Source organism: Microplitis mediator, chromosome 1 (assembly GCF_029852145.1).
Source record: "Microplitis mediator isolate UGA2020A chromosome 1, iyMicMedi2.1, whole genome shotgun sequence".
In the NCBI taxonomy this organism is placed as follows: domain Eukaryota; kingdom Metazoa; phylum Arthropoda; class Insecta; order Hymenoptera; family Braconidae; genus Microplitis; species Microplitis mediator.
Window position 1 is genome coordinate 24,068,405 of NC_079969.1, and position 15,225 is coordinate 24,083,629.

Here is a 15,225-nt window from a genome sequence, read left to right on the forward strand (position 1 = left end):
TCATAACTCTTGAACGGATGAACCGATTTTGATCGTTGAGGTGTCATTCGACGCGGCTTGTTAATGTCTTGAGGCCGTAGAAATTTGAACTTAATCGGTAGGGTGCGTTCAGAGATATTTCAAAAATAAAATTTTTTCGAAAATGTTTTATTTGGATAACTTTTAATTTGCTCGATGGATTGATTCCAAAATCTAATCAGCTCTGAAACTCTATAAGCCGCGTCGAATGCCACCTCAACCATCAAAATCGGTTTATTCGTTCAAGAGAAACCGTTGACGAAAGAATTCAAAAAAAAATTTTTCCTTGGTTTTTTTGAAATTTCTCAAAAACGGCTAAATAAATCAATTTCAAAATTTGATCAGCTTCAGAACTTGATAAAACGCGTCGATTGCCACCTCAACCATCGAAATCGGTTAATTCGTTCGCGAGATATCGTGGAAGAAAGAAATGCTAAAAAATGGTTTTTTACAAAACAATGGCATACAAAAGTATTTGCGAGCTCGAAGAGCTCGAAAATATATTCACAATAATGTTTTCGAGTTCAGCGAGCTCGAAAACAGCGGGAAGTTTTGGGGCTGGCCCGCAGGGTCAACTGACAGACCGATTTTTTTTTATTCAAAGTGTTAGCTTATAGAAATAGAATACAACAGAGTCGACGACAGGCAGTCATTGTCGCAGGTCATGGCCAGTAGTCGACAAGAGAAGTAAGTATGCAAATTCGAGAGTACATTTATCTCAGTACCACGCCCATGTATTTCCTGGGAGCTTCCGGACGCATTGTCGGGAAATCGAAAGCACCCTCTCCTCCTCTTCATCCACTTCCTCTTTCTCTACCTCCTCCACAACCACGACCACCTTCTCCTCCTATTTCTCTGTATTCACCACGTCCCCGACATCCACATCTACCGCGAGTTCATGCTGGCTCGCCGCGGCGCCACCTTCCCCCCAATGGCAACCACCCTATCCGATACTCGAGAGATTTATGAGTAAACTAGCCTCGATCCCCAGGGCTAATAGACCGGCAAGTTATGGGGCAATTCAATTTAATTTCGAAAATAAACAACCTTCCACATACTTGTTCTATATACATTAAATTTATTCCTTAATTTTTTAAATTCAAACCACTGAAAAAATACATATATTTGTATTTGTTTCTGCTATGTTCCTTCTTTAATAAAATTTTATTTTAAAAAAGTATTTCAAAATCCTTGTCTTGTATCAGTAATATTTTTCCTAATATATTATACTATAATACTTTTTATACAAAATAGTTTTTATTATTTATTGGCAAGCAACACGTTTTATCGTGAATTTTATATCATGAATATGGATTTTTATTTTTTTAATATTTATATCTTTCAAATTTTTTTAAAAATATATATTTTTATTTTTCAGTTAAATTATAGTCATTTATGCAAGCAATAAATTTAATTTTAATTTACCTCACGTATTTAATTTATAAGTGGCGTATTAACTACCGAGAATAATATTTAAACATGGATAAAAGACTCAACACAATTATGAAACTACGACAGTTAAGTGGGCGATTAAAACAAATATTACAAATAATTATTTCATACGAGTTGTTGTTAATATAATAGTCTGAAGTACTCCCAGAGTTTCTGTCATAAGTAAAAACTGTTTTTTTTTTAAGTAGTGTATTATAAAATATATCTAAAATGCGTCAAAAAACATCAATGAAAAACTGATTGTCACTGTAATTAAAAATTACTAAACTTTCAAAAATTATGTAATAAAAGCCTCTAACTATTAATATATAATAAATTTGTTCGTTACTTAGATATTTACTGAATATTGTTTAGGTTGTTCCTTACAGGTTCAGCTTTATTTGCCTTTTACCATATTATATATTTTACACCCGATCATGTCAAAAATCTCAAAGAAAAAATTTAGAACACAAAAAACAAGTTTCAATTTTTTTTTTCTTTGATTTTTTTTGACATTTTTTGGAAATATTTCATTTTTTTTGTGATTTCCTTGCATTTGCTGAGTTACCAACGCAAAAATTTGAGAAAAGCCGAAAAAAGAAAATTTTTTCATTTTGATTATGATTACACAATTAAAGGAACAAAACTTGCTCCTTTAATTGTTTAGCTAAACTTTGATCGATGATTCCCAAAAAACGGTTCGATAGATCAATTTAAAAATTTACAGGGGTCTTGGGGGTACATTAAGCTAAAAAAGTCCCAGGCAACATTATTTTTTTTATCGATATTTGCAGAGTAGCGGTTGATTTACTAAAAAACCAAAAAAAGTCATTTTTTTGTACTTACTTCTGATGAATGTCAAAAATAAAAAAAATTTTTATAGGGAATTTATTCGAGTTTTCACCGCCGCCCTTCAACTTTCTGTGCGATCATTGGTACCTGAAATATCGATGATCAAAGCCAAAAGGATCATTTTCTGTTTGAAGGCTGATATCTCTGCGACAAATCGTCCTACGAGGTTAAAAAAAAAAAAACAAATTGGAGCTGAATAAATTTGCTAAACGAACTATGCATTCGTTTAGTTAAAAGACTTTTTCTGCGGTCCGTGGGCTCTTCGGAAAAAAAAAAAATTTAGAAATTTTTTGTCTCGCGGTATTTCTCATGTTTGCGTAATAACCGGAGCTTTTAAAAAATTTTGAAAAAAATGCACCTAAACTAGAGATTTCAAGCTGTAAAATGCTTTTTTTAAAATCTCGATACGATCATTTTTCACCAAGTTACAGCCTTCCAAAAATCACTAAAAAATTTATAAAATTTTTCTGCTCCTTTAATTTTTTGCATTAGTGTATATTTTACACCCGATCATAGCCTAGGGCTGTGTCCCGGACTCGAACACTAGACCTTCCTGTTGCAGCCAAAGCTTTTGGATACTTTAATCCACATGACTATAGCGGGCTACAATGTAATTTTGTACAAGCGAAGTCCATTAAGTCGGATTCCATTAACTCGAAATTTCCCTTCAATCTTGACCCCCACTACGAGCTACGCTGTCTCCTACCCGATGTTATCCATTTGTTATACATTGTGTCTATGTATATTTATGTATGCATCTTATGTGTAGATGTTCCTTACAATTCCTTACTAAAATTCTTTACAATTATATAGGAAAATTTTCTAAAATGCGCAGTAGTTCCTACATACGCATAGAAATCGAGAGGAACAGAAAGGAATTGAAACTTAAATGATAAAAAGGAAAAAAAATTTTATTAAAATTGAATAAAGCATTTATTAAAACCAAACAACAGTATTAATTTTTAAACTGTGATTTAGTATTAAATTGTTGATACACATGAAGATATTACATGGAGTGAATTTGGCTTCAGAAAATCCCATCAATCATGTCTTCCTTTTGTTGTACATATTATGTGTAATGGTTACGTATACGGTATCCCTATACAATATGGCTGCTGCGAGAATGCGAAACATCTGATGCAGCTGTAACACGTGTCGTTGATCGCACCACCGCCAGCTTTATATTCGATTTCATAGTCATACGTATTCGACTAGTCCAATTGTATATTTGAATGTGAAATTTGCATTTTCATCGGGTTTAAACTAATATCTCTATCTCTCATTCACATACACTCACTCACTTACTCTGTTTACTTTTTTATCTGAACATTTCGCATTTGCATGGTTTAAAATAATAATTTATACCAAAAGATCTGACCAAAATTTTTTTACATTTTTTTTTTTTTTATTTTGAAATTAAAAAAGAAAGTTATTATAGTAGAGATAAATAAATAAATGTGTAATAAAATTGATACGAATGAAGTAAAAAATTAAATAAAATTGAAAGAATCACTGACTGGAATGAAATACATTTATGAATGAGTAAAATGCATGAATGCGTTTTCTATGATCAATGTACTTTATAGTGCAATCAAAAGCTACCTACAGAAAGACTCTTATCATCCATTGATCAAATGTTACTGTCTCGTCGTCACATTGTATTTCTTCAACAATTCGATTCTTGGATTTTTTATACGGATGTATGACAACAATGATGAAAAATTGCTTCTTTATGTCCCAACAATAATGTAAAAAAATGGTACGATTAAATTATAAAACAAATAAATTTCATTCCTTTGGTGCTGATTTTTACGGTTTTGATTAAATTTAAATATTTTAAAAAGTGTTGTAAGCGATCAGTAATAATATGTTACTTTCATGGTCATCTGTTTTTTTTTTGCTATACGAAATGAAAAAAAAATTGATAAATATTAATTTTTTTTTTCTATTATTAATCGACATGACGCGTTTCTGTTGAAAAAGAAAAATACATGCAAATGATTTATGAAATCATGAGATTAATTGATAATTGTTGTACATTATAAAAAACTAACTGATGATAGTATGTAGTACTATGTTTTTAAAAATGGTTGTACTAATAATTAAAAAAAAATAAATAACTGAGTTGAAAAATTCAATTCATTTTCAAATGTAACAGATATTTATTCTTGGTACTAATAAATTTGTAAGATAAATTTTCTTTTAATACAAATAAAATAACTATTTATTTTAAAGGTACTATAGCGTGACGTCGATGTGATTATCAAGATAAATTAATCGAATTTTAAGTGCGTGATCGTCAGGTGTACGGTAATTGTGGTGCATGATAATATACTAACTATGCGTATCGATTAATTATTCTGTGGTATTATATATATATATATATATATATATATAATACCACTCACACCTACATATATACACCTACATACACCTATATATACGTATATCTATATGAATCTAAACACACACATCTACTATCCAATACATTAATATAAATATAATATATATATATATATATATATATATATATATATGTATACATTCATAATTCATTATTTGTGGTTATTACAAGATATATGTATATTTAACTGAATACATGACTACTATATAATAATTTATCCGTACGTCATGTCGGCAAATCATGCATCTGTATGTTTATGTGAAAAGTATGAGCAGAATATTCATCAAATTATTTGTTGTTTTATTCAATTGCATTTATTAATATCTAATTTATGTTCTTTTAGTAAACAAATATACAAAATTAATTTGATAATTGATTATTATCCAATTTCTCTATTCTTTAATTAAAATCCTATATTAATACGTAATTTATTATTCAGATTACTTAGACAATATATTATGTGGTACAATTATTTTCTATAATTATCCCACATTGAAACCTGCTTAGTGCTCAAAAGTCTGGAACCAGTCGAATCGATCAAATTTAATATTAATAGTGCATTTATATATTAAACTCAAATCCGGTTGTTCAATCCGAGATTCTATTAATCTGGGATTAAATTATTACAGCTAATATATCTATATACTGTAAGTATATAGGTATATTATCAATATTAACTCAACACTAATTATTTGGTTGATGAAAATGAGGTGATTACTTTTAGGTTTATGAAAACTAAATACAATTTTTACTACGCTTGCGTGGGAAGTTTGAACTTCTTTCAAGTGAAAGGGTAAGGAATAATTGCTTACCTGTGATAGAAAAATGAACGAAATAAAATTAAAGATTTGAAGACGCGCATGCGCAGTTTTTTTTTCAAACTATGGCAAAAATGAGAACTATCCGCCACTGATGAGGTGCAGAAAAGTATGCACACATACGAAGGTTGGCATGAAACATCTCAATCCGCGTATTTTCCACTTTCATTTGCGAGTCGGATAGATAATTACACACGTGAGTTATATGTCATAGTTTCATTTCCATGTGTGCAACAAACTATTTGACAAGACTGAAATAAACTGAAACTAAGTAAACAAGCAGAAACTGAAAGTTTTCTGCCTCAGAAAAGGATCAAATGATTTACTACTCGATAAATCATACTTGTTTAAAATTCTGCTTGTTTCAGTACACTATCGTACGATGGAATGTCTCGAAAATTAGTTTAAAAAAATAGTATATTACATACACAGGAAGCAAAGTCGGGCACTCCAAGCCAGGCGTATATTTGTCCGGTGGAAAAAACGCGGGCTGGGACGTCCTAATTTCCGAGAAGAGTATGTTTCAACAAATCTGAAAGTTTAAATTTTTAGCTCTGTTCACGGGAAGATTGGCGCATGCGCCAATTTTTATCATGTGTTTTCTCTTAAAAGGACGGAACGTCTTTCTTCGCTTTAAACATGACAATATTTTCAACTTTCAGCGTAGATATGGTAAAAAATAGTATATTACACACCTAGGGCACTAAAGTAAGAAATGTCTCAGATCAAATGTAATTTTTGGCCGAAGCGAAGCCGCAAAAAAAAATTAATTTTTTAATTAATGATAAATTTTCAAATTAGAATTGTGAGAAATCGCGATAATTATTTTCATAATTATGAAATCTAAAATACACAACAAATGTCATATGCAATACTAATAGCCAATTTAATTTCATATAGAAAATAAAAAAAAAACTAGAATAACAATTTAGTAAATACGCGTATTATTTAAATAAATTAAAAATATTTCCTCATCATAACGCATTACGAAATTAAAAAAAATTTTAACAGTGTAAAGATAAATGTTCAAGTATTTATTTATTGTAGTTTTTTGTTGAGCAAAAAACTCAAGCCATGATTCGCGTGTTCCTTGAGCTTTTTTCCACTTCCTTCCTATTCTTTTTTGGTACTACACTATACTCAAGCTACATACTACAGTATAGAATATTACTGACACACAAAACATTCGCGTATTGCGTGTACTGCATACCCTGTATACTGAATTGTTGGCTACTCTATACTGTATATGACCATATAAATATATAGATATACATTGTTGTGAACCGGTGAAACGAATCGCTGCACTTGTGCGAAAAACATATACTATTGGACACGAGAGTTCACTCACGCGATCACAAAAGAGATGTATAGACTTTCAATAAAAAATAAATGAAAAAAAAGTAGAATGAAAATAAAAATAATGAACTATTTAGTTTAATTTTTTTTTAAATTAATTGATTTTTTAGTTTTATACTCAAGTTATGGAAGGTTCGATTATAAGAATGGCAACCATACAAATTGTGGTAACCATTCCTATCTATGTGGGTTTTATTCCTATACTATATCGGAATAGTTCCTATAAAATCATGGTAATAATTCCTATGTCATTAATCATTTCCATGCTAAAATGGTAACTGTTTCCACATACTATGGTAAATGTTACCATATATTAAGGTAATGATTCCCATCATTTATGGTAAAGTTACCACAATATTATGGTGATGATTCCTGTAATTTATGGTGAAGATACTATAATATTATAGTAATATTTACCATGATATTATGGTAATTATTACCATAACATTTAGAAATTCCTCAAGTAGTAGGAACCATTACCATAAAATTAAAGTAATATTTGCCATACTATCACAGTAATTATTATCATACGACTATGGTAATCATTACCTTAGTTGTGGAAACTTTCCCATAATCATGGGTGTATATCCCGTACTTCCGAATAACTATTATCGTAAAGTTATGAGTTGATATTTCATAAACGTACTAAGAACGGTAATCATAATTTTCTTTCCGTGTAGAGAATTTTCTACTGATTAATTATTGGTAATATTTGTAAATTCAAGAAATAGTGTAATATTTAATGTGATTTTTTATCAGATCATTTCAGGTAGAAGGTATATCTTGTAAGATGAGATTAATGTCATTTTTTCTGTTATATGATCAATAAGATAGATGAGAAGTATAAAGATCGGATTAAAACTCGATATGATATTATAAAAGAGATATAAAATGTTTTTATAACTTGGTTTTTCTCTTATCCTTACTTATCAATTTTTCACTGGAAAAACTATAGTTTTCTGAGAGACATATATTTATATTGAATGAAGATGGATGATATCCATAGATTCATGAAACTTTAAAAAACTAGTAGGTGTGTTAAGGTTAGACTTTTTTAGAATACATGATCTATTCTAGTTTGCAAATTATAATTTATGATTTTTGAATTGAATAAACAAATGGCATTTGATTACCAACAACACGAACCAAATTTAAAACCAAGTAAAAACATGTAAAGTAAGACCTGGCAAAACGTTTACCTTCTAAAATTTAGTGAATGTTTTTTTTGTTATTGATCAGTCCAATTGAATATATCATTTTTTTTGACAATTGAAAATTAATCTTATTTTTTCAAATTAAAAATTAAGCCTAACTAAAATTTATCACGAAAAAGGAACTCAATTTGAAATGAAACAAAATGAAGATTTTTCCTTTAACTCAAGTCTTGGGTACTCTATTAAGTCTGACCTTTTCACTTATAATCAAATTAATTTAAATCGAAAATCAATTTGTTGTAATCGTAATAGTGAATCAAAGTAACGTGAGTAATTTATTTCAACTTAGAAGTTTAGTTTATAGTTCAATCACTTTGTGAACGAGCGACTTTGGATGTGAACAACGATGTGTATCTCACGTAGACACAAGCTTCTCTTCTCATTGAGATGACATGCGTCAACTTTATTGCTTCTCATACATAACATGAAAGCTATTTGGTACTTAAACAACTTTAACTACTTGTACTGCAATAAGTTATAAGTTATAGTTAAATATTACAACTTTCGTTTAAACTTAAATAGCAATTATTATTTTAGTACAATTTCTCTTTCGAAAACAAATATTCTCGATTCTATATAAATATTGAATTTTTTAGTTGCACACCTCAAGCGCGTTGACGGTGATAATTACCATACACGTAAAGAAAATGACTCTTTGTTACCTTAAGATGTAAATAGAAACATAAAAAATTCAAAACTTTTCATTTGTTCTTTTATTTATTAAAAAATTTATTCGACTGTTTCGAATTCTACCGAGTAGCAGGAGCACAAAAAATATCCACCTCAAATTAAAACTGAGTCCATTTAAAAAAAAATTAAATTAGATCAATATTCTCTAATTCTGCACCTACAGGTTTACAGATTTGAAATTTAAGTTAATTAGCAAAGAATTTTATAATTATCATATCAAAATAAATTATTAATTTTTTTTTTTAGTAGCGATATTGAATAATATGATTTTGTCATTAAAGTTGAAAATAAAAATATTCAAGACGGTATTTTTTAGTAACAAAAAAAAAACTAAATTGTTGAATAAAAATATAGATAAATAAACAAATAAGGGTTGTTTGAACATTAGGTAATGGACAAACAAGTTTAGTGAACGGCGGCAAGAGAAACTTGGAAAGTCAAACGAGAGAAGGAATGTTAGATAGTCAAAGTAATGTAATAGAATTTATAGTAAGAGCTTGGCAAGGAGAATCGGTCTTTGTGAAAAGCACTGGGTGTGGTTTCTGAAGATGTTGTCGTCCTCGTCATTATCTTAGTCTCCATTGAGCTCCAAAAGGAACTATTAAATCACTGAAATCAGGTTGAAAAAGATTTAAGGATGCCATGGTGAAATGCAATCACAGAACCCTACGAATTCAAATACACATAGAAAAACAATACACTATTCATGTCAAGTCGTTTGATAAGTAGATATTTCGATGGACCATTCACCTAAAATTTATTAAATTTTCTTGGATATTAATAAGTTATTTAATTTTTGATTTATATATGATGACTTATTTGGTTTATCTAAAATAGTCATTTTTTACTCCGTGTACTCGTAATTAAAAAATGTCGATGATTACTGCTATTAATTTTAAAAAACAAAGAAATTTGTTACTAATTTAAATACGACGATTTTCAGTATTAACGAATACAAAAATATATTTTATTGATGGTTATCAATAAAATCAATTCTTAAATTAATCAAATTTCTTAGTAAATAGTTTTTGCTTTTTGCTCAGTTGAGAAGTAATAGAAATTTTCCATGATAATTTTAGGGTATGCATGAATACAAATATGCACGTGTGATGAAAGTTTCATCTGACGATATCTTTTAAATCACTAGATCAATTTGAATTTTATAGTAAGTTGAAACTTTAAGTCAATTGAATACTGACTGGTTTATTGATTCTAAAATTTAAAATCAGATCATGACTAAACTATTGACTTAAATATAACGAAAAAATTTTTTTAAGCGGAAACAAATGTTTTCTATTGAATAAAAATAAAAATCAAACGTCACAACCAAATTAAAATTCCCTACAGGTCAAACTAAGTAAATCCCCGCCTCCATTATTACCATAATTCATTAAATTTTAATTATATCTGAAAATGAGTTTACATTTTTTAATTGGGACAGTTAAATATAATAAAAATTAAATCAGTTTTAATGCAATAAAAATTTGTTTATACGTTATTAAATTTCGATTACATGAATAATGATTTTTTTAACAATCCCTTTGTAGATATTAATTAATTTTCCCAACGACAGTATGCATGAAACATAAATTATAGTAAAGTGCATAGTTTTTGTCATCATCTATAGAACATTTTATCAACGTTAAAATATGATACAGGCTGTTTTAAACTATGAGTTATTGAAGCTTTGATGGTTCTTTTGTATTCGTTTGAGTAGTAATTATCATCGTGGCCGGATGTTTCAATGAGCTTTGAACGATGCGAAACACGAACTGATGATCGATCGAGTTATTTCGGATGTATGCTCATATTCCATATTATCTCGTCATATATATGTATATATATGCACATGTGTGTGATGTAGAAACCGTAGATGTGAGAAGGTTGAAAATTCTCGTGAATCACAACAGACAGCCTAGATTCACAATTTACCAGCCAGTTAATTTATTATTTTGTTTTTTTTTTTATTTCTCAGTCAACATTTTTGTCATTTTTGCATCGATAACTTGTAGGTACATAGTTTTACATACAGATAGTATATATGTGTAAAGCAGTCAATGTGCTATGGGATACTTGAAACTCTCAATTTAATAATTTTTCACTTAATAAATTTACAGTTGAAAGGGTTTTTAGTCCACTCATTGAATATTATGTTGAGTGCTTACTCTTGTTCATTCTGATAATTTGATTATAATTAAGAACTATAATAATCATTCAAGTATTTGTTACCTTTGATCACATAAGTACTACTTACTTTAACGAATATTATTATATCACTAGTGCTCAGTGGGTAATTTAATTAAAAAGCTTCAACAAACATTTTATTAACAAATTTGTCGATTGACAAATGATAATTTTATGTCATAAAATAAATTAATATAACCGTTATAAACACCCTTAATTTTTTTTACATTGAATATTTTCAATTGGTAATGACAATTAAACTTGAGTGCTTGTTTATTATTAATTAATTTTTATTTGTTTAAATATATTTAAAAAATCCTAGATAACAAAAACCCGAGCAAAGATCAATGATATTTTTAACTTCCCGCCAAGAAAATTGCAAATTTTCAAAAAAAGGGAAGTTATTTGTTTCGGTCCGATTTTCGAAAATCGAATTTCTATCAGATGTCAACGTTTTGAGGTCCTAGGAAGCTATTCTGACTATTCTTGGATGGACATCCGTGTGTATGTGTGTGTGTGTGAACTTTTTTTTGTCCGACGATATCTTTGGAACGAATGAACCGATTTGAACGTTCTTGGTAGCAATCGAAAGAGCTCGCCAAAACTTATTAGATTTTGGGGTGAATCGGTCATGTAGTTTATAAGTTATACGAAGAATAAAAATTATAAATTTTTTTTGTTTTTGGTTTTTTGCGTATAACTTATAAACCACATGCCCAATTCACCTCAACATGTAATCAGTTTTAAGTCTTGTTGAGCCCTTTCGATTGCCACCCAAAACGTTCAAATCGATTTAGTCGTTCCAAAGATATCGTCGGACAAAAATTATAATATTTCGGTGAAGGTATGGTTCATCGGCCTAAAAAATTTTTGAACTCTTCGAGCTCAAAAATTTACAAGTAATAATGTTTCCGAGCTCCCTGAGGTCGGAAACAGGAGGAAGTTTTGGGGTTGGCCCGCAGGGTCGGGCGGTTTTCAGATTTTTTACTGTTACCTAAAATTTTTGGGTAATTTTTACTATCGAATTTTCTGCATATAAGTTAAAAATTAAATTATATGAATTGTTAATAAGAACAGCTGTAGTTAATTATGTACAAGGATGTATTTAATTATTTATTTTTTGATAAAAAAAATAAACACCCAATAGGTGAAATTCGCTAATAAAATATTTATTAATATTTTGAATTAATTAAAATGAATCATTTAGATTGAAAATAAAAAAAAATTTATATCTAATCTAATGAAATATTTTTTTTGCTGAAGCTATGAAATATTCTCCTGAATATTTAATTTAAAAAAATAAATAGCCATAAATGTTTTATGAATTTAAACTGAATAAAAATTTTTAAAATAAATATTTGTACAATATATTCATAAATTTTATCGTATCAACTGTGAGCTATAGGATTTATAGTGAGTATATAACAATTTTCATTATTTTATACACCCATATAAATATATATATACCTTTTATATATATTCTTGTGTCAATACGAAAAAATGATGATTGAATCGATTCTCATCGGATTTTACGTTTTTCCAATATTTTTTAATCCATCAATTGAATATATATTGCGTGTATATATTTTATTTGTACGTCATGTATAATTCGTTTATTTTTTTTTTGTTATCGTTAAAAATTTGTTTTTTATTTTCTTGTTCACAGTGTAATATTGACAACGCACAGAGAGGAAGCGACCTGTTCTCGTGTCACGTCGATCATGACGAGAAAACTGGCCCTGGTGAGGGATGATCGTAGATGAAACGTCAAACTGACGCGATTCGATAAAGTATTTAACTTGATTATCGTACGTCATCATTTTATTTTCCTTTCTCTATCAATTATATTTTATTACTTTTCCCCGTTTTATTCACAAACCTCTTGTGTAAATATTTCTGTTTGAATTATAACATTTCGTCAATCAATAAATTTTTTTTTTATACTACTAATTCATTTCCAAAGCATATTTTTTTTTTCTAATTACTCACTGTTCATTTTTATTTAATAATTATAAAAAATTTTAAGTATATACTCTATAAAAACGAAATCGTGAATATCACGTAACAATCACTATTTGGCAGTGAATAGTCTCTTATTGCCAGTAAAAAGTATACCGCTATTTGAATTAGTGACATACTTTTCACTAATAAACAATGAAGAGACACTATTCTTACTATTTGAAATTTAAGAGAGTATGATATAAAACTAAAACCTAGTTATTTTTAATTGTCAATATTATCAATATTATTTTTCTGAATAATCAATGATTCAACTATTCAAGAAACTTTTTAAATAAAATTTATTCTTAGATAAATTGAATGTATGTATTTGTGGGTTTATACTTATGCGAAAAAGGTATGAGTATAAATAAAAATAAAAAACAATACAAAAAAATGAAAGATTGTGAGCATCTCGTTGGCATCAATATGACCCATTCGGGCATTTACTGTTAGCGTGCAAACGGCTCTGCAATTACCAAGAGCTTTCTAATTTCGTCGTTGGCCGCGAGCCGATCTGACGATCAAATCGTGTGACCTCGCGGTTAAGTACCGAGGTTAACCGAACGTTGGTCGTGCATGAACTATGTCAGTTCGTGGCCACAAGCTACTTACGTAAAGAAATAGATTGTAAAAAAAAATTTCATTTTTGATGCTATAATATTTGTTGTTCTTGTAATTATTTGTATACCATTATACCATATTAGTATAAATATTATGCTTCTTATTATTGTTTTTAGTAATATTGCACAGCCTAATTTTTTAATTTACATCGAAGCATTGAATGTTAAAAAAGGTAACACTAATAATACACATATTTTTGAATACAATACTTTTTACGTCGATTACGTTTTAAAATGAAAACTTGTCCTCGCAGATTACCCGTACAGTTACGCAAAAAAAAAAATTAATCGAAAAACGATCGCAAGCTTCAATGTTATGTCCACTATCGTTATCAATGAGTTCATAGTTTTATTTTATTTTTACGAGGGTATCATGCGGTAGACAAAATTGAAGCAAAAAATATTGTTTATGTCATTCAAACTATATTGTTGGTATATTTTATATATCTATATATTTATAACTATCATTGTGGTAAAACTACATCTGCTACTGCTATGCAACTAATGGAATAATAATAGTGTCTAGTGTGTTACAAATTTTCTGACGTATATTATGTCATTTACATTCATTCCTGTACAATAGTCATGTATCTTTAATTAAACTAATTTAATTTAATAATCATGATAATTATATATGTTAATTAATAACTGATCAATTATCTGATTAGAAAAATTTAATTGATACAGAAATTACTTTAATGATTGAGTGACAAATAAAGTCATGACAACTTTAAATTCTCGGTAATAATAGGATCACAAATTGAAAAAAGCAAAAAGCTTTTATATTCCATCTCTATTACTTTTGTTATGGTCATAACTGTTACAAATATCCCGTTATGGTTGAGGCACTTCCTCTATACTCTGTTTCAATATAAACATGCCCATATATCAAATGCCTATGCATAGGTTGGGCACATTAATCATGTGCTAAAATAGGAAATCCTTTATGCATTTGCGATCATTGTATAGATTCGCTATCAGAAGTAATGGTATTATTGTTCTTAATTTAAATTAAAGTTATTTCAGTTTAATCGATTCTTTCCCTACTCATGTAAAACAAAGTTTTCTATAAAGATGCATTAGAGAAAGCTTCTAAATTTGAGACAGTTCTAAACTTTTAGTTGGTTATTTTGAAAAATTAAAAAAAATTTAGAAATACAAAAAATTTTTACCTTTCTGACCTGATCAGAAACCTGAGCCTTTCGTATTTGAACAGTTTTGATAAGGTCAAAAATCGTTGATTTTTAAATCTTTTTTTTTAACATTCTGTATAGAATCAAAATTTTGATTTTAAAAGGGATTGAAGAATTTGAGAGGAAAACAAAATTTTTAGATCGAAAATCTACATGGATCTGAGTAGATTTCAATCAAGGTATCATAGTAGGTATCTATTGAATCGAAAAATCGGATAATGTTCAATTTGTGTACAAAAATTATAATATTTTTTATAATTAAAATTACAGAAACTTGTAATATAATATGCAAAAATTTTTGATTAATTAAGTAACAATAGAATCGAAAGATAACTTAACAAATTACGTGAATAATTAATTGTTTAAATTAACATTAAAAAAAGGAGTGAACGTGTACGATTGTTAACCATGATGAGAGAGCTTCGATTGCAGTAGATTAAAATC

At 28.6% G+C, this 15,225-nt stretch overlaps 1 protein-coding gene across 5 annotated transcripts in view; it reads right to left on the minus strand.

Moving 5' to 3' along the window:
• Window positions 1-15,225, minus strand: part of LOC130668778 (kin of IRRE-like protein 3) — a 289,972-nt gene that overhangs the window by 133,581 nt on the left and 141,166 nt on the right. The window lies entirely within an intron of this gene.